The sequence below is a fragment of the Haliaeetus albicilla genome, chromosome 2, assembly GCF_947461875.1.
Source record: "Haliaeetus albicilla chromosome 2, bHalAlb1.1, whole genome shotgun sequence".
In the NCBI taxonomy this organism is placed as follows: domain Eukaryota; kingdom Metazoa; phylum Chordata; class Aves; order Accipitriformes; family Accipitridae; genus Haliaeetus; species Haliaeetus albicilla.
The window spans coordinates 35153709-35172089 of NC_091484.1; the positions used below are offsets into that span (position 1 = coordinate 35153709).

Genomic DNA, 18381 nt, shown 5'->3' on the forward strand with positions numbered 1-18381 from the left:
GAGACCATTCAAGTATGCACTAACAGCACATCTAATACAAGTTGGCTTATATGAGATGGAGAAGGCTACCTCCTGCTTTGTGCAGTATGTCTGCAAAGGGAATTAAAATTGAGTGGCTACTATGCTGAGAATTTGTACCCCTTGTACTACATGCACTCAGAAAAGACTCGCTTCTACTGACAAGCATTTTATTTGATGTGAACTCAGTCAGAAACTAAGTTGTCACTGGCACCAGAGCAAGACTAAGCACCCAGGAAAATGGAGCTGAGAGTATATCTGTGTTGCATGCTATATTTGTGTGTAAAATTAAGAGTGGCTGGAGTGAAAGGTTATCATGGGTTGCTTTGGTACCTTAATTTTTTAGAATGCAGTGTTGTACAGGGCAGTGCAGATATTTGTTGAACAGCAAAATGATTTGAAGAGAGCAAGGACAGCAGGAACAGTAATAATTACCAAAAAAAAGAAATTGTATACTAGGTGTATAGTGGAAATAAGTAGCACAGATACCCAATAGAAAGACACAAGGAAATACATTTGCATAATTTTATTGTATTCTTTATATTCTCATAATGCTTACACAAAATATTCATGTAAAAAGTTGGACGGGAGTGATTGTTAAATGATTCAGGCACATTGCATGTGCTTGAAAGTTAATCAAGAGCATTTCTGAGTCTGGGTTAGCTGGGTAGTTATATAATCCAGAGGGCCTGCTTACTTTGAAAAGACATGCCTAATGATTCATCAGGGGTCTGATCAAGTCTTTGCAGTCCTGACACTCAGCAGACTGCTGTATTTGGCTCTATTCTGTTGAGCTCATAAGCTTGAAACTTCTGTGCATACCAATGGACTGTAAAGTTGCTTCTTCCCTTATGCCTCTGATGCCTTGCTAGCTTAGGTTTAAAACTAACCCTAACATCTCCAAACATCTGTGTGCCTTTAGCACCCTTTCTCACAATTTCAACTACATGTGTACTTTGGGCTACAGTATAACTCTTCAGAAAACTGGGGTAAATGCTATGCCTGTGCCTTTTGGAAGTGCCAGTACTTAATTGCATGGGAAAAAAAAGAGCTAGCAAAACTATAAATCCTGGATATGTTTCTATGCCTCAATTTTCTTACTACTCTGAAGCATCCTTTGAGCTCTTGGATCAGTTCCTCTGAGATGGTCCAGAATTACTTTCTTGCAGCTCATGACTGACCTCCTGAGATGCTGAATCTTTCCAGCTTAGCTCCTCTTTAACCCTGGTCGTTCCTGGAGCTAGACCAGCATCCCTGCTATAAAATAATGTTCCTCTTACCTCCTTCCCAAAGCTTCTTCTTACCTCCCCAAGGCTTCGTACGTTACAAGGCTTCCTTTTTTAAAAGGCTTCATTTTTAACACTTGGTTTCTCTAACTTTCCACTGTGCAGAATTCCCATGTTACAGACAGATAAGTGTGGCATTAAGCATCCTCCATTAGTTTTCTCAGTAGAGAGAGATACACAAAGACAGAGGCCTTTCACAAGGCAGTGGTTGTCTTTGCATTCAGTTCAAAACACTGCATGGACTGTTCTTGGATAGCACAGATCCTCAATCTTTTGGTACGCAATCTTTTCTAGATGTTTCTGCACACAAGATTATTTGCAGTCTTAAGTGCAGTGGTCAAAACAGGAATTCATAATACTTGTATGGACATCTTGAAGTCCTGGCATCCTCGTTTGTCTCATTTCCTTTATACACGCAGTGCCCGTACATGCACTTACTAGTGTAATGTACTGACACACCTGCTGATTTCAACCACTGCGTGCCTCTGTGTGCACGCAAGATGAAAAGAGGGAGGTTCAGGTCACATAGAACACAAGTTACTGCAAAAACAAGTAATTTTAATCATTTTCTCAGGTAAGGTCTCTAGGGGGTCACAGATCATATTTTATTGTATTATTTCTACCAAGCCTGAAAATGAGATGTAACCTGTCAATGAAGTGTCTGGTTATCAGGAAATTCACATTCTTATGTCTTCTGAACCTTTATCTTCAGCAACTTATGGATTTAGTAGTCTTGAGGTCTTGCCACATAGTTCGTTTCACATGCCCCTTGTCAGCCTTGAAAATGTTGCTGTAATGTCCAAAATATAAACTGTCTTAAAACTCCTGTGTCACTTAAATAAACAAAACCCAAACTAGAGCCCACCCCCCCCCCCCCCAATTTTAACATATAGCTCCTAACGAGTGAGCTGTATACATAAATGAAACAAGGCTGTAACACAGGTAACAATTTGGCTTCAGACAGGCAACTCGCCATCACCACCACACACACAAACCAAAAAAACCTCACTGACTTCTTCAGTGTTCTTTTGTTTTCCACAGCATCTTTTCCTTCTGTTTCAGGAGGGCCCTGAAGCACCTTTCAAAGGAATGAAATATGCACGGATCCTGCTCTTTGCTGTGCTTGTTTCTGACTTCACCCTTCCTCACCACCAAAGAGCAGAGTGAAGCAGAGGGACAGTGTGGTATTCAATCTTACTTCCCCATATCCATATGCAGCTGGACGATCTAATTTTAGGCCTGTCAGCTTTTGCAGTGATAAGTTAACAATATAGATTACATATAACCTGCATCACAATGATTTTTAAATGAGATTTATTCATTTAAAGTAGATGATGAATGGTTCTCTTTTATCAGACTCTTGCAAATAAGATTAAAGCAAGATTATTTTCCTGGAATAAGAGAACAGCTGGCACAAAGTTAATGTCTCTAGGTCATACTGTGCTTGCCTGACCTTGCAGAGATGTATAACGACAATGGGGATCATCCAGGTAGTCTTTCTGCTTCCTAAATCCTGTTTGCGTATTACAACCAGATGCTACCTGGAGTACTGATACGTTGTGAGTTATGTGAGCACTGTGAGAGGCTTTGGCAGGAACAGGCAGTGGCCAAGACAGCACAGTCTGCCCTGGCCTTTCAGAGACCTGGGGTATAAGACTGAAGATTAACTTGAGCTAAATTCTCATGCAAGACCCTGTTGTGCTCTTGCAGTAAGTACTTTTTATATAAAAATATATATTTATATATAAATATTATTCTGGGGCTTTTTTCATTTTGGGGAAAAAGGAAAATGAGAGTCCCTTATGAAATGTGAGGTTAGTAAAACACCTGAAAGCATTAGATATTTTGAAATACACATATAGACATTTGTCTATAAACAGGCTCTGAAAACTGTTGAGAACAAAACATCCTGCTGAGTTTCCGTGCCTGGTGCCTACAGAAAGAGTTCAATAGAAATAGTCTGTGTTAGTCTTCTGTGCTTGGACTCTGAACTCTGATGTTCAGCTCCTCAAAACATACGTGAAACAAAGCATATCGGTGATTCTACTGAGCAGACAAAAATCAAAGCCTGAACAACAGAGAAAAACGTTCTCTCTTTTAAACCACTCTTCAGCTTTTCTGGAGAACACCACAACAGGACTGGCCTAGAAAGAAAAAAGCAAATGGGGATTTCAGAGTGCTCAATGTCCTTGCAGTACATGTAAGCACTGCTATTAAAGGCATGCTGAAAGTAAACTCCTTTTTAAAAAAAAAAAAAAAGCATTGTTAGCAATCTATAAGAATTCATGAAGAGAATATTTTATAGATCAGAAATTGAGATTAGAACAAGTAAAGGTTATAGATCTCATATGATCATCAAGCTTAATAGAATTCAGTTGACTTCCAGGTTGAATAAAGCTTATTTAGTACTGTTTCACCTTAATAAAAGTTAAAAGACTTTTATTGAGTCTAATGGGCTAATCTGAAGAAAAAGTATGTTGTAATTTATGCTCCAAAATAATTTCTAAGAAATTGATTCAAACATGGAGGAACTGGTTGTGACTCCATTCATGAGATAGAGGAATGCTCTGGTGGATATTGTAAGATGTCAAACTTAAAAGTATAACTCAAAAATAGGAGACATTGAGTGCAGTGCATTTCTCTGTGTACTGACTGTGTTCTATTTGTTTTTCCTTGTATGTTTTTATCATTGTATCTATAGCTGTTAATTTGTGAGATGTTTTCTGTGAAAATGTGGAAGGAAAAACCAGGAGAATGAGAACACCTCATTCAGTGCAAGATGATTTTTAATCTATTTTACATCATCTCATTGTTCACTAGTGATAGAATTGAATGCAGCCCCCAACTCTGATGTAAATTTGCATATTTATGTTGGCCAGAATTTCATCCAAACCAGCCTTGAATTATATAACTGATTCCAGTGGATCAATCTAACCTCACAGATTTGGCTACCTTTGGGCAGGGGTGTGTGTGTGACTCTCTACATAATTTTTGAATCTTTGGGTCAGAAGTGGCTTAGCAGTGCATGATAATAATTTGCTTTATATAATTCAAATACTGCAGCCATTGTATGTTGTGAATGCTCAGGCTCCATTGTACTGGGTGGATAACGCCAATAAGCAAGCACCTTTGACTTCTTCAGTTTCTCTTAAAAGGGAGGGATTTCTTCCCAAGCTCTTTAGGTCCCTGTCTTTTTTGGGGGCATAGAAGTCAATTAAAAATTCTTACAGGGTTCTAGCTGAGGCCTACAGGGCTTTGAAAGGAGCCCTCAATTTCATATGGTATTTCATATGGCATTTCCCTCAATTTCCTTTTGGTATTCCAGTTTTAAAATCTCTTCTCCTGACTGCGATTCTAGACATCCTCTTTCAACTTTTGCTTACGGACCAAACAAACAGGATGTTTTCAGTGCTTCTGAGAAGGAGGAGGGAGTAGAAACTGAGGGCTGTGGACTGTGACATTTCACAGGTAAAAGAGAAAGGCTGCATGGTGTTAGACAGGATAGAGAATCAGGGCATGGGAGAGAGCAACTGAGCACAAAATGCCTTTAAAAGATATTTTAAAATGAGCAATCCTTGCTTCAGTGAGTTTTCAGTCTCACAATGTGAATTAGTTTTGTAAAAAGTGAGCCGCCAGTGGTGACAGAGAGATTCTGGTTGATCCTTGCATCTTTGTGTAGCAGAACAGAGAGGGGTAACAAAACTCAACTTTGTGGGGTGGGAACAAAGGGATGGAATAAAATGGTGCAGGTGAGTGAACGCATCCTGTTAATTTCAAGGTATTATTTTAGTTTTCTTGTCTTCTATGTATGACTGCTATTGTAAATAGTGAAGAGAGAAAAGAGCAGATTAGATGGGTAGAATGTGTATTTGCAGTGGGATTAGGAAGAACAAAATGGTACTGTTTGGCATGATAGAAGGGATATAACACTCTAGGCATGGGGAGGAGTATGGAGAACCATTAAGAAAAAGCCCAGAGGTGGTGGGTTCACAGAGAATGACAAAGGTGAAACAAATCCTGAAGCTACATGAAAAGTTAAGTAACAACTGAAACAATTTTTCTGATGGCAAGTTCTGATAGTGTGTGTCAGCTCTTTCCAGTGAGAGGGCCATTCAGATGAAACAAACAGCATTAGTTTACACTAAGTTACAGCTTTCCATAATGGATACTTTCATTGCTAGGCATACTTGGTACATCATCTACTATTGAAGTAATTAACAAAGTATCTTGGCGTTTAATGTCTCATTTCACAGCACAACTAATTTGACAGCTATCTGAATTACAACAATGTGTGTTATTATTACGTTTTCTTGATACTGGAATTAAAGTTTGTCTTCCAGACCAAAAATCACTGTCTCAATCTGTACTTCACAACACTAACTTTGGCATCGATAGTCTGATAAATTGCTCAAAACAATTTTCAACCAGTCAGAGCAGATACGATTTTCTTCACTTTGGATGAATATCAAAAGTGTTTAGATCCCCATCCAACTGCTTCATCTTGCCAGATATATCTTGATAACACAATGTCATTTTGTAGTGACAGACCATAATTTTGTTCATATTCCAAACATTGCCCTTTATAGGATATAGAAGCAGCGCTTGAACACCGAAGTTCACTTCATAACTTACAGTCTAAAATAGTATCATAAACTTGCAACACATAGAATATCCTAGTGAAGGGTTGTTTAAGGAATAGTTTCAGAAAATATGGTGTGATCTTACACCTTTTAGATCCAATTTGTAGTGTATATAAATTTTGATGAAAGAGTCAATCACAGAAGTTGAAAAGCAGCTGAAGCAATGGGATGAAGCTCAGGGTCTAGATTTTGGCATCAGCTAATGATTCACAAGGAAAAGATTTTCTACAAGTACAGTTTATACTATGTTTCTGAAATGAATCAGCAGAACTAAAGATCATTAAATAAATAAATATAAAGGTCAGTTGTCAATAATATAGCCTATACTTGACAAGCATGAATTCCCTGACATCATATCAGATGCATTTTAGTTTCAGTCCTCTGTATTAGTCAAAATGCTGTGATTCCTCTGTAGGACAGTACAAAAGTACAAATGCTCATGAAACTCGTGCAAATTGTTGACATTATTAAATCATGCTATATCATACATAGCTTTAAAAATAATTTTCTCTTACGTTTCTTCTTACTTCACTTTTCTGTTTTCTCTTTTAGTTTTGACTGATATTGCAGATACATTCCAGAGCCCTGCATGTTTGTGCTGATGACAAGAGAATGTCTCTACAGGCAATTTTCTAAGCACTCTAAATATAGATGACAGGATTTTATACTACTTGACCATCTGACTTTTCAGAGATTTGAAAGGGATTGGCCTTCCACAGAGAGAGGAGGGAAAAAAAAAAAAAGTAAAGGCAGCTGAGTCATACTTAAAATCATGCTGATATATTTTAAGAATCCATTTCTCCTTTTTTCCCCAGTCTTTTATTGAAGATACTTTATTTCATTTATTTCATTTTCTACATACAGGACACAGCGACCGGTCAGTCTCTTGAACACTTTTCACTGCTCTGTTGTGTTGATTGGCAAGAGTTTATTTTGTAATAGTTACCATTCAGAATAACATTTTCTTAATTTTTTTTTTTTAGAATCAAAAAAGGGTATTGGTTGACTATACTTTAGAAAAGGGCAAATACTGTAGGGCAAGGACTACACTTTAACCAGAGGTGTAAGTTTTTAGCACTTGCTGTCTGTTTTTAATGTATAGCAATTATATATAAACAAAGGGGAGAAGTCCCATATAACTGTGATACCTTTGTGCCTCATGCCTTCACAGAATAATCACCGTTGTAAAAGAGTCTTTCTCTGTTGTTGCTACATCTTATTGTCTTAGCCACAACAGTTCTTATTACAGGTAATATACAGAATAACTTAAATAGGTGGCATTTGTTAACGCAAGTTGACTGTTAATCAGGGCTAATTCTGTGCTTAAATGAACTGGAATGTCTTGCCAAGACCTGTTGCAGTCACATGTAACATGAACATATAAATATCTTCATACTCATATTACCTCCAGGCATCTCTTTTTACATGCAGTTTTACCTTGCCTCTAGTGGTGAGTACATAGCTGTCCTGTAGATCCAGGAGTTTACTTTCAAAGAACAGGGGAATACCTGGAGGAAATAATACGTGCAATTACTCCTATTACAAATGATGGGTATCCTTTTGCAATAGGTGCTTTATATACATGAGGGTAGAAAGAGTCTCTGCCTCAAATGGCTTCCTGTCCAAATAAACACAAGTGGGAAAAATTAACTATTATTGTCCTCACTGACAAGAATTGAATAAAAGAGTAATTTACTGACTAGCCTTAGGTTGTGCAAGAAGCTGATGGCAGTGCTGCTGATTGAACATAAGTATCCTCAGTTCCAGTGCAGCAGTTTATCAAAAATAAGTCCTTATTTGTTAGATATCTGAGTGAGAACATCCTGCGATATATCCTGACATTCCTTTCTCTAGAAAACATTCTCCTAGTGCTAATCTTAGCCTTAACTTTTTTTGTAAGACCCACAAACCTTTGAAATTGTATTAAATTCTTGGAAGAAAGACTGAGAAGTGGTTAAAGGTGGTATATACAATAACTAAAATACTCTTGGGAATCAGTTTGGTTTTATTGCATTTAGTCTGCTCAGCCAAGTAATATATATCTAGTTCCAGGTAGCTGATTCTTGTCTCAGTTTGTATAGTGTTGGTAGGAAATTGGCACTATAGATATTCTTTACAAGAAGGAATGATGTATGTCCCTACATAAAACAATTTTGAACAGATCACAGGAGCTGAAAAATGCTAGTTAATTTTCCCTTTGATTTTCTGCAGTGTTGAGGAGTAGTTTCCAGGATATTTGTTGGCTGACCTTGCAACCTGGAACATCATGGTCTGGTGTTACTTCTTGCAGACCAGTTGACAACCTAAGTTATAAATGTGTGAACACCATCTGTATGTGTATGTTAGCGCAACTCTCTTGTCTTTTCCCTCCAGCATAAAGCCTTAAGTCCCTTGGTTATTTCTGCTGTGGTTTGCTGAGGGCTTGATAACTAAAGGATGGTGTTAATGAGGAGGGAACAACTTTGTCTTGTCCCTATTTCAGTCTGAAGAGACCTGTCAACACGCAATTCCGCAAGCACTTTACTGTGAGGAAGCGATCCAGGGAGGAGAAGCTGCACTCTGCCTCAGTGTATCACCTCACTTACACATCTTTTGCTTATGAAATGGAATATCCCATTCAACCTGATAACACTTTTACAACATTCAAAGAGGAAGACGTAGTTTTCTGCCACCAGACTTGATAGAGGAGATATAACAACTTTCATTGGGTTGTCATGGGGAATTTCACAGCCAAATTACCTCAGCATGGAGCATTACCCACTCTGCTGTTAGTCAGGAGCTGCTACGGAACACAGGCTATCACAGTCATATAACATTCGTTTCTGTTATCCAAATATCTGAACGAACCAAACTGAGAACTTAACATTTTTTGTCATCTGTCTGGTGGAAGGCTTCAATGCAAGGGAAATTTATTGGTGGACCTTGTAAACTTGGATCAACTTGATTAACTCTGTTTCCTCGAAAGGAGAAGCGGTTGTTCATGCCAAGTCCCGTGTTTGACCTCAGCACTGAACAGGTAAAGAGTAAGTTATTACAGTCTTCTCCCTGATTTTATCTGGATTCTTCTAATGTGCTGATCATTGTGTTATCTCATTACTTAATAATTTGACAGAATTAGTAGCAACTACCGTATGTGTGTTAGCTGAAGGACTGTGATTCTGCCTTATGAATAAAACAGGAAGTAATGCAGGTCAATCTCTGTTAGTTATTGGATTGTAGTGATTTGTAGGTTCTCTTGGATATATATGAAAATAAGATTGCCCTCAAGACAGCAAGGATATTTTAAAATATTGTCTAAATCCACTTACAGTTACTGAATTCTAAGTCCTGATGCTTTATCTCTATATTTTTATATGATGAAAGCAAGCTGTCTTTACAATTTTGAGGAAACATTATTATACCACCGTATAAATGCACATTAGGCTTGGATCTTGAATGCTTTAAACAGTTCTGGTTCCTCCATCTCAAATAAAATGTAAAATAACTGAAAAAGAGAGATGGATAACAAAGATAATCATGGGTATTGAAAAATTTCCATAATATGAAGAAGTTAAGTATGCTAACACTGTTTAGCCTGGAGAAAAGTTGACTAAGGGACAACATACAAGAAGTCCATAAAGCCTGACGTAAAGAAGGTCACTACAGACACTGTTCATTGTCCCTTCTAGTGTAAAACATAGGAGACATCAAACGAAATTAGGTGTTAGTTTCACAGCAGAAAGAGGCAATTCTGTGTGTAATGTGTAGTTCAGTCAAGAAAGTTATCACCACAAGATGCAGAAAACTTTTATGGTTTTAATGGAGCAGTGACAGATTCATGGAATAAAATCCAAGGAGGGCTGCTTAACAAAAAGCTCTCACCTCTGCCTCAATAAACTGCAGGAAGCTGGGGCAGTATTGTGGGTAAATATTTACTTTCTTCCACTCTGCTCTAGGCAGAGTGGTACTGGCCAGTGGCAGATTTAATGGTATGGCAGAGATCCAGCATGGTACAGCTGTTCTTTCCATTCTTGTGTCCTGGAGTCAATATCACTGCTACGACTGAGAAATTTACTCTGGTTTTGAGGTGAAAAGCTCTATCTAGATACAAACTTCACTTTCTGAAAAAAATACCTTCATGAAGACTGATGCATTTTTTTAATAGCTAACTAGCTACTAAACTAGCTAGCTGTTGAATGATTGTAGAAGAAATAATGGTGAAACTTTGAAAGGCTAATGCTGAACTGTACAGGCATGTTTTCAAACATGCCCTTTCAAATATTTTGTTGTCATATACAACCGTAATATCAGCATTCAGGGTTGCCTGTGTCCCCAGACTGGGTCTGCCAAAGCACCTAAATGAGTTAGGCATCCACTTCTTGCTGAGCAGAAGTTGGTATCTCCTTTGTTTGACCTTCTGGAAATCCTTGACTGAATGCCTGTGTACGGTGCTGTGTCTGCAAATTAGAATCATATGATTTGGGGCACCTGTAAGAAAACTTGGCCAGATATCTTAACAAGGCAAAGATTAACATTCATCTGGCACACACATCCTAGAACAATGAGTGTCTCTTCCTCACCGAGTTACAGAACTGAATAGCAAACGCTTTCTCCTTTTGTTTGGATTTGCTATTCACCTCTGATTTTATGTTCTGTAAAGATATTCCAGAAACATTTTTCTCTCTAAAAACTAGCTAAATATAAAGGAAAGACTAAATCTTAAATCATTCCTCCAAAACTCAAGCTATCTGTCTGAATATGCTTCTGGATTAAATAGATTTTTTTTTTTCCCCTACAATTCATTTTTTTTCCAGTCCTGCTAAGTCTTTTGTAGTAATTCTAGAGGTACAGCAGCATGATATGCCTACCCATCACTAATTTTCTACATGGCCAAGAAATGTCAGGGATTTAATGCTGGCAATATCTTTGCAGACTGATTCAGATATAAAATAAAAAGAATCCTGGTTTACAATTATTTTACTAAAGTAACTATTTCCTAGGCATTGTTATTGTATACAGGAGGAAATAGGTAGAGCTATTTCCTTAGAATAAAACAATTTGTGAGGTCTGTCATAACAGGCTAAGGGAATACCTTCTTTGCTTCACATCCCTTTTAACTGCCTCCATAAAATTTAAGGAATTGCAATAAAACTTGGGAAAGTGCTTTTACTGGTGTGCTCTATTTGACAATTCTTAGGAGATTACCTTGTGCTCAAGACCAATTGGAATGTTTGCACATAAGAAATTATGTAAAATTATATTTCTTTTCTGGCCTTTTTTTAAGCTTAAAAGGTCTCTCTCAATCTGTCTCTCTTGCACTCTCTCTCTCTCTTTTTTTTTTTTGGTAACAGAAAGATCTTTAAACAGTTCGCTGCCTCCTTGGCATTTCTTCATTCTGCTTTTCATTTCATGTGAAATCTCCTGGGCTCTGACCAGTTCAAAAAGCAACTTTTTCGTTTTCTATGGTAAATGACTGACAGTACTGGAAACTATGCTCTTTGTCTGACAGACAACTGCATTCACACTGCTAAGCATTTGGACTGAACTTTTAATTCAACCCTACCGACTTCTTTTTCTCCTTCCCTCAGCATTGTCTGTATTGTGCCTGCCATGGCAATGTATCTTCCATTTCTGAAGAGGCTGCATTTTTTCTGTGATTCTAAATGCAGCTTTGGTGCACGGTTTGGGATCTAATGAAGATATGCTTTGTGTATGTGCTGTTGCATATAATATGCATTCATATCAAAGCCAGTTAAAAAGGTGGCCCATGCCAGTAGAAGTGGAGCTTGTTACTCTTTGATAGCCAGTAGGTGACTGACATGGTGTCAGTCTATTTACTAATGAAAAAAAATGTGCTAGTAGAGACGATGAGTTTTGTGGAAATTGTAAGCAAAACAGCTAAAGGATGAATACAGCTGGAGCTTGAATAATTCTTTTATGTTAGTATCTCTGTGCCAAAGTTGTGGCATGTTGATGAGATGGTTTGGGAATTTTTCGATATGCTGTAAATACCCTTGTATTATCTCACTTAGCAGAGTACTGTGAATAGGTCTCATCAGTTCACGTGCTTAAAATTGCACATGTACTTTGGCGCTGCCTGTCCAAAAGCTGCAAGATTCTGCTGTTGAATTTGTGGAGTGGATGGATGTGGGATGTTTCCATGAGGCTGGCTGCTGCTTCCTTGGAAGAGGTGGGGAATAGCTGTTGGGGCAGCGTGTTTTACTCTGCTGGTCAGACATCTGTACCCGCCCAGGGCTACAATCTGAACTGCGCCAACTACCTCCATAGGAAAAGAGAGGACAAAATACGTGTGTCCTTCATCTATACTCAGACTGGGACTTACTGCCAGGATGCACAACAGGGACATCCCAGCTTGTGAAGACATTCTCTAACTCAGAGCTAGCCCCAGTGATTGCCATTTTGGGGCCACCCAGGTCCAAATAAACAATGTTGATGCTTACAAAGTAAAGAGCACAGTCCTTAGTCCCATGTGGAAAGTACTAGCGACATGTAACCTTTCATAAGTAATTGATTCACTTTAATAATTGGAAAATGTGAAAAGGCAGAAACCTTTTAAATTGACAAAGTGATTAAATATTTGTGTATATATAAAATAGAATGAATTAGTATCTTGTACAGACAGCATGCAATATTTTCATTCCAATATAAGAATTTATGGCATTTGAAAGAAATTATGGTCTCTTACCCATATGTCTCTCCTCTACAGCACTCAATTTTGAGATATGTATGCATTAGAATCTTATACAAATATAATACAGTGTTTAAGTATTATCTGCGCATGTTGCAAGTGGGTGTAAATGTCTCCTGAACTTTATCAGTTACAGGTCATCTCTTGCTTTGAAACAAGAAGTCTGGTAATACTGCATTAGAAGTTTCAAGTTCAAATCCACAGTTCACAGAATGTGATTCCAAGGTGCTACAAATCCCATTAAAAACCCAGCTTTACTTTGCTTCTGTATCTGCTTGCCTAAATGCAATCTGTAGACCACAAATCTCATATTTACTCATGTTATATCAGGTACATTTCTAGTGTAGACTATAGAATACCTACATAGTGCCCTGCAGGAGGTGCATCTCCTATGTGTCAAAAGATGCCATACTTTGTTTCTACCCATCCAGCAATGAACTAGAGACTTGACCATCCTCCATTATACCATTCTTTTGTAGACAAAGGATGACAACATATTCCACTGTCCTTGTACTTGTTTGTACTTGCATGATGTACAGAATGATTCCATACTACACTATAATTAAGCAGAAAGCCCAGTTTATCCTGAGATGCCTTTTAACTAGAACTGATAACTCTTCTCAGATTGTGGTCTGCTTGAGATTCAAGGGTCTGTGAGGAGTCAAGGTGCAAAAGGTGAAAACTTGAGACTGTAGTTTAAAGCAGCCTCAGGAACATGCTTTCCAAACAAACATGAGCAGCTCAAAGGAAACACTGACATCTGGAACTGGGTGATATTATATTTATAGGTATACTTGCAATATAATAAATATGAATTATATTAACTATATTTACAATATATTAATAATAATATTAGCTATATTCTGTTATACTAGCATTATGTAGTTGTCTCTTTATACGTAAGCCTGATAAGGACTTGCAAAAACAGAACATTTTTTTGCCTATATGCATAATTATAATAAATTTATTGGTTATTTGCTTAAATATATTTATTAATCATACAGAGCAGGTGGAGGCTAGTTCATTTTATATGCAGCTGCTCTCATAAGCCTTCTGGACACAGAACAAGAGTGAAGATCATTAAAGGGCTCACAGACTGTTTAAAAGGATATTACCCTGTTTCTGTACACTGCCTATTGTAGAGCTCACACACCTCGGAATGCATTATTACTAAATTACTTATTGATTCTGAATACGGCATGTCAACACATCTGTGAGTGATTTTATTTATGGGGTGGTTCTGAAAGAACAGCACGATTTATGTATCTATCTATTCAAGGCAGTGGAGAAAATTTGTAATTCCGTATTCCTTTCTGCAATGGTTTAAAATTCACAAGTCAGTGTTTCAAAATTTTTTTCCATTTCTGTGTGCATTGTTTAGCTTTAGCTGACCAAATATTAATGCAAAGAATGAATGTCCCTATTCACCCTATCTTTCTGATCTCCCAAGTAACACGATGTAGTACATTTGTTTTCTAAGCAGCATACTACAAGGGCTGCAGAAGCTACCATAGATTTGAGAAGGTTCATGGGAGTGATGATGATAACATTTTGTAGAGTAAACCTATAATTTGTTAGATGGAAAGAGCAGACATAAGAGGCAGTTGGAATTGAAGAGGATTCTGGGAAGTGTATGGATTTTTAGGAGAGGGATGTGCTTACCCACTTTCTGATTCCATGGCCAGCATTTTTTCCATTATTTAAATGGTTCCCTGTCTCTGGCTTCCCACTTGTTCTTTCTTCTCCAAGCTGCTCATGTTTAATTTCATAGCTCAGGCTGGATTCTGCAGACTTTAAAAGACTGAAGCATTTATTAGGAGAAGGAATGGTGAAGGACAAAGACTGGAAGGAGAGGACATTTCAAATAGGCAAAATTGCATGGGAAGTAGGGATGACGACATGAGAAGGAAATTAAGAGACGTCTTAGAATTTCTTCCCCTGCTGCCCATGCTCACACCTTTCCATTATGAAATCTTGTCACTTCTTTCTAGCTTAGCCTTCCTGAGACGGAATCTACCTGTTCTGGTTGACATTCAGTCCCGTTCTTTCAGTCCTTTTCAATAGCGTTGTGGATGTCATTAACGTTTACCCAACAGCAGAAGAAATGTCTCACCAATCTTCAGTTCTCTCCGTTCAGCATGTGGCTGCAATTGGGCTTTATATGGCTGTGAATCTGTAGCTTGTCTGACTGTTTTGATAACTGCATAAACTCTTTCTGTGCCTTTCCCAATAAACTGGCTTATACAACCTCTCTGTTTTCCCCAAATCCCATAGTTGCCTGCAGTTCCAAGGCATTGTTTTTGCATGGCAGGTTGCAGTGTTCCTTTCTGCATAGGATGCAGTAGGATGAAGCTTTTGCCTGTCTTAATAGGTAGCTACCTCCTTGTACAAATAGCATGATCATTTCTAAGTCACATTCAGCTTGTTCCTTGCTGCGTTTTTGGCAGAGTTTGTAAGTGGAAATAGAATATGGAGCCACATTTATTTCTCTCAGTTGGCTTCAACAGCTGTTGGTTGTGCATTTCTTATCTTTTCTTGTAAAATAGCAAAGCTTTTGATTGACTTTATTACATCAGGAAGACTAGAATTATCTTTAACTCTATAGTGAATATGCAGAGCTATAGACAAAATGTAGAGCATTTTGACTATTTCATTATCTTTATATTCTTTCATCCTTGAAGAAAGGTAAATGAAAAGCAATGAGCCTCCTTGGAATTTGTAAGGTGCTCGTATTCTATAGTGATAAGGACTTACAAATACCTAGATAACATAAAAATATATACCTACAAACATTTCAAGAATGTTTTCTGAAGTAATATTAACAACACATTATTTTTTAATATTAATGAACTGTTGAAGATAATTTTCTGTCATATAAACTTATATATTGCTACCATTATGCTGATCTTAATTGATTCTCTTACAAGAACTACAGTTACTAATTCTGTATTCATAGTATGTGAATTTCTTCATTAGCAATTATTTTATGGCTTGTTTTAACTGTGAAAGGACAGTTTCACTGCATTTCCTTTTCCTTTCCATTTCTATCTTTTCCATAACACCAATATGGAAATTCATCATATCAAACATCTGGAGAGCTCTGATTCTTGTCTCCCTCTTAGCCCTCAGTCTGTTAGCCAAGTAAATGTGATTCGGAGGTCATATTGTTAATCCTCTGTTGCAAAGCTAGTCCGCATGGTGCTGCTAAGCTACAGACGTCTAAGCATGAAGGTCTGCAATGTACTGAAATGATGTTGTCAGAATTGTTATTAGCACTGACTTCTGCATTTTCTGCAGGAGAAGTTAGTGAAAGAAGCACAGAAGGACCTACTGACAGGCACCCCATGAAAATGTGTGTCTTATACCAAAGTGCCTCTTACGGTAGAAGCTAGGTTCTTGTCCCAAGTAGACAGGGAGATATATAGCATCAGAAGCACCTAAAAGCAAGCACACCAAACTGCTCATTGAGAACCTGGTGCATGGGAGGGTGTCTGCTATTTCCCTCTATTGTGGGTTGTTTTTCCAGTGGTGGGAGAACTGTCATTTTTTTCAGCTTATGTAAACAAGTTTGTTGTAAGGGCATGATATTTGCTGAACATAACCCAGAGGGACAGCGTTCGTTTTTTTTCCCAGGGTGATAGATGGAAGCACCCTTTCCCTGGTTTCCCTTGCTTGGTCTGAGTGGACTTGTTGCCCTTGTCATGTGTGCAGTGCTAAATGGAAACAGTGTTCACTGATGAATGATGATGCTTTACGCTGGTAAATTTGACTCTCTTTAAAAAAAAAAAAAAAAAAAAAAATTCTGCCTTGCCCCATCTTTTTGATCTAGCTTCCCTTAAAGCAAGAGCAAAAATCTGAAACATGTAGCTGATTGTGATTTTTTTTTTTTTTTTCCAAATGCTATTTAGAAGACAGGTTCACTGGCACGTATATGCAATATATACCTCTGATAAACAGAAAAGGATCATCCACATTTCAGCTCATTTTTTCTAGCAAGGAGATTTTTGAAGACTTGAAGAGTTGAAAAACACAGAGCAGGCAAAGCAAGGTATTGTTTTATCAATCCCTTTCACACAAAGCACGTGACATTTTTCTGAGCAGTAAGAAATTTGTTTTCAAAAGATATTGTCAAGTTCACTGAGATTCATTGACTCGTGGTAGCAATGTAAACTTGAGACAGTAGTGACAGGCTTTCTTCCAGGACACCGTGTATCATACAGAATAAGCTTTCTTCAACTGGCACGATGTTTGAGTTATGGTAGGACCATGAAAATTAACAGGCGTTTAGATCAGCCAAGCAAGAAGTATGCAGGATTTCTGATCAGTCACATACAGCTTCTTTCAGCTTTGCTGGCAATATTCTCCATAGGCAGTGTCTGTGGGGGAAATCCTGCAGCTGAGCATCCCTGGCTTCCTTTCCAACCTGTCCTTCCAGGAATTGCAGAGAGAGCAGAATGCTGTGGCAATACGCAGGCACGAATTATTTTTGCCAGAAAGGGCTCGTTTGATTTTGAACTAACAGTTAATAGATGGGGCAGTTTCAGAACTGGGTGAGTTTTACAGCACTTGGCAAATGACTGCCAAAATCACAGGTACAGTTTGCAATTGCACTGATATAAAATATTTCTCTGTTTACTCTCTTTATTCAGGATATGTATTCACAGAAAAGATATATTTTTTCAATACAGTGAATGGTGTATTGACACTGATAAGGTGAACTTTACAGAAAGTAATTGGGTAAATGTTATTATCATTGCATTACAGGCAGGAACTGAGTTTGCATTTGGCTGCGTAAGAGATATGTCTACGAGGAGGAGTCAGCCCGAGGCAGCCCTGTACAGTCTGTAGCGGGTAGACAGCCTACAGTATGGACTGGGGCAGCTGGAGCATGTAAGGTTCCATGGCTGTGTCTGTACTGCAGAAGAGACTAGGGCCAGGGAATGAAGTCCTGGGGCTGCTGATTGTCCCTCATGCTTAATACTTGTTTTGCAGCATGACACTGTTTTGTGTTGTCAGGACCAGGTTTGTTCTCCCCATCCTCAAATGACATCCTAGGATGCTTTGCACCTTCAAGGCTTCTGCTACACCACGGAGTGTGCAACTTATAGCCTCAATTTCATGCTGATAAAAATGTTATTTGGATGAGTTGTGACACAGCCATCACATTATTCAAAATGCTCTGAACTGAGAATAATATGCAATGAAATAGTGTTTATGCGTTCAGGCTATGAGGCGACTACAGGGGACCAAAGGGAAACCCTGGGCCAAACGTTATGTAGAGTGGCCAGGCAATGCCACTCAGGGCATTGAGCTTTAAGCAGCATGGATAAAGTCTGAATTGTCAGCTTAGTATATCTGAGATGATGTAAGATGCTGTCTGGTATGAAGTGTGTTATCTGTGGTAATTTTCTAGAAGTCAAACAAAGGTGATAAGGTGGACAGGTCAAGGTGCTCACTGCTGCATCTGAAAATACTCTAAGAGTTAAGCTGGAATCTCATGAACTGGTGTGGGAGCAAGAACTGAAATTTAGGACCTCCAGACTCCCCATCCTTGTGCTCCTTGCCTCCAGAATATTCTACACTGAAATACAGTAAAAGAAAAAAAAGCATCCAAAGAAGGTAAAACTATGGTTCTTGATGACATACTGTTTCTGTCATCTCATCAGTTCAATGGAGAATTGCAGGAGAGCAGGACTAGTTCTGCTCTCTGGAGCCTCTGACTATTTGCAGTAGAAGTTGGACTGAATTC

The 18381-nt window shown here is 38.2% G+C and overlaps 1 long non-coding RNA gene across 1 annotated transcript; it reads left to right on the forward strand.

Annotated features, from left to right (window-relative positions):
* The first annotated feature begins 8839 nt into the window (after positions 1 to 8839).
* Positions 8840 to 13459, forward strand: LOC138688178 (uncharacterized). The gene is made up of 2 exons (XR_011327233.1): positions 8840 to 8960; positions 11275 to 13459. It is a non-coding gene; the product is annotated as an uncharacterized lncRNA (long non-coding RNA).
* The last annotated feature ends 4922 nt before the right edge of the window (positions 13460 to 18381 follow it).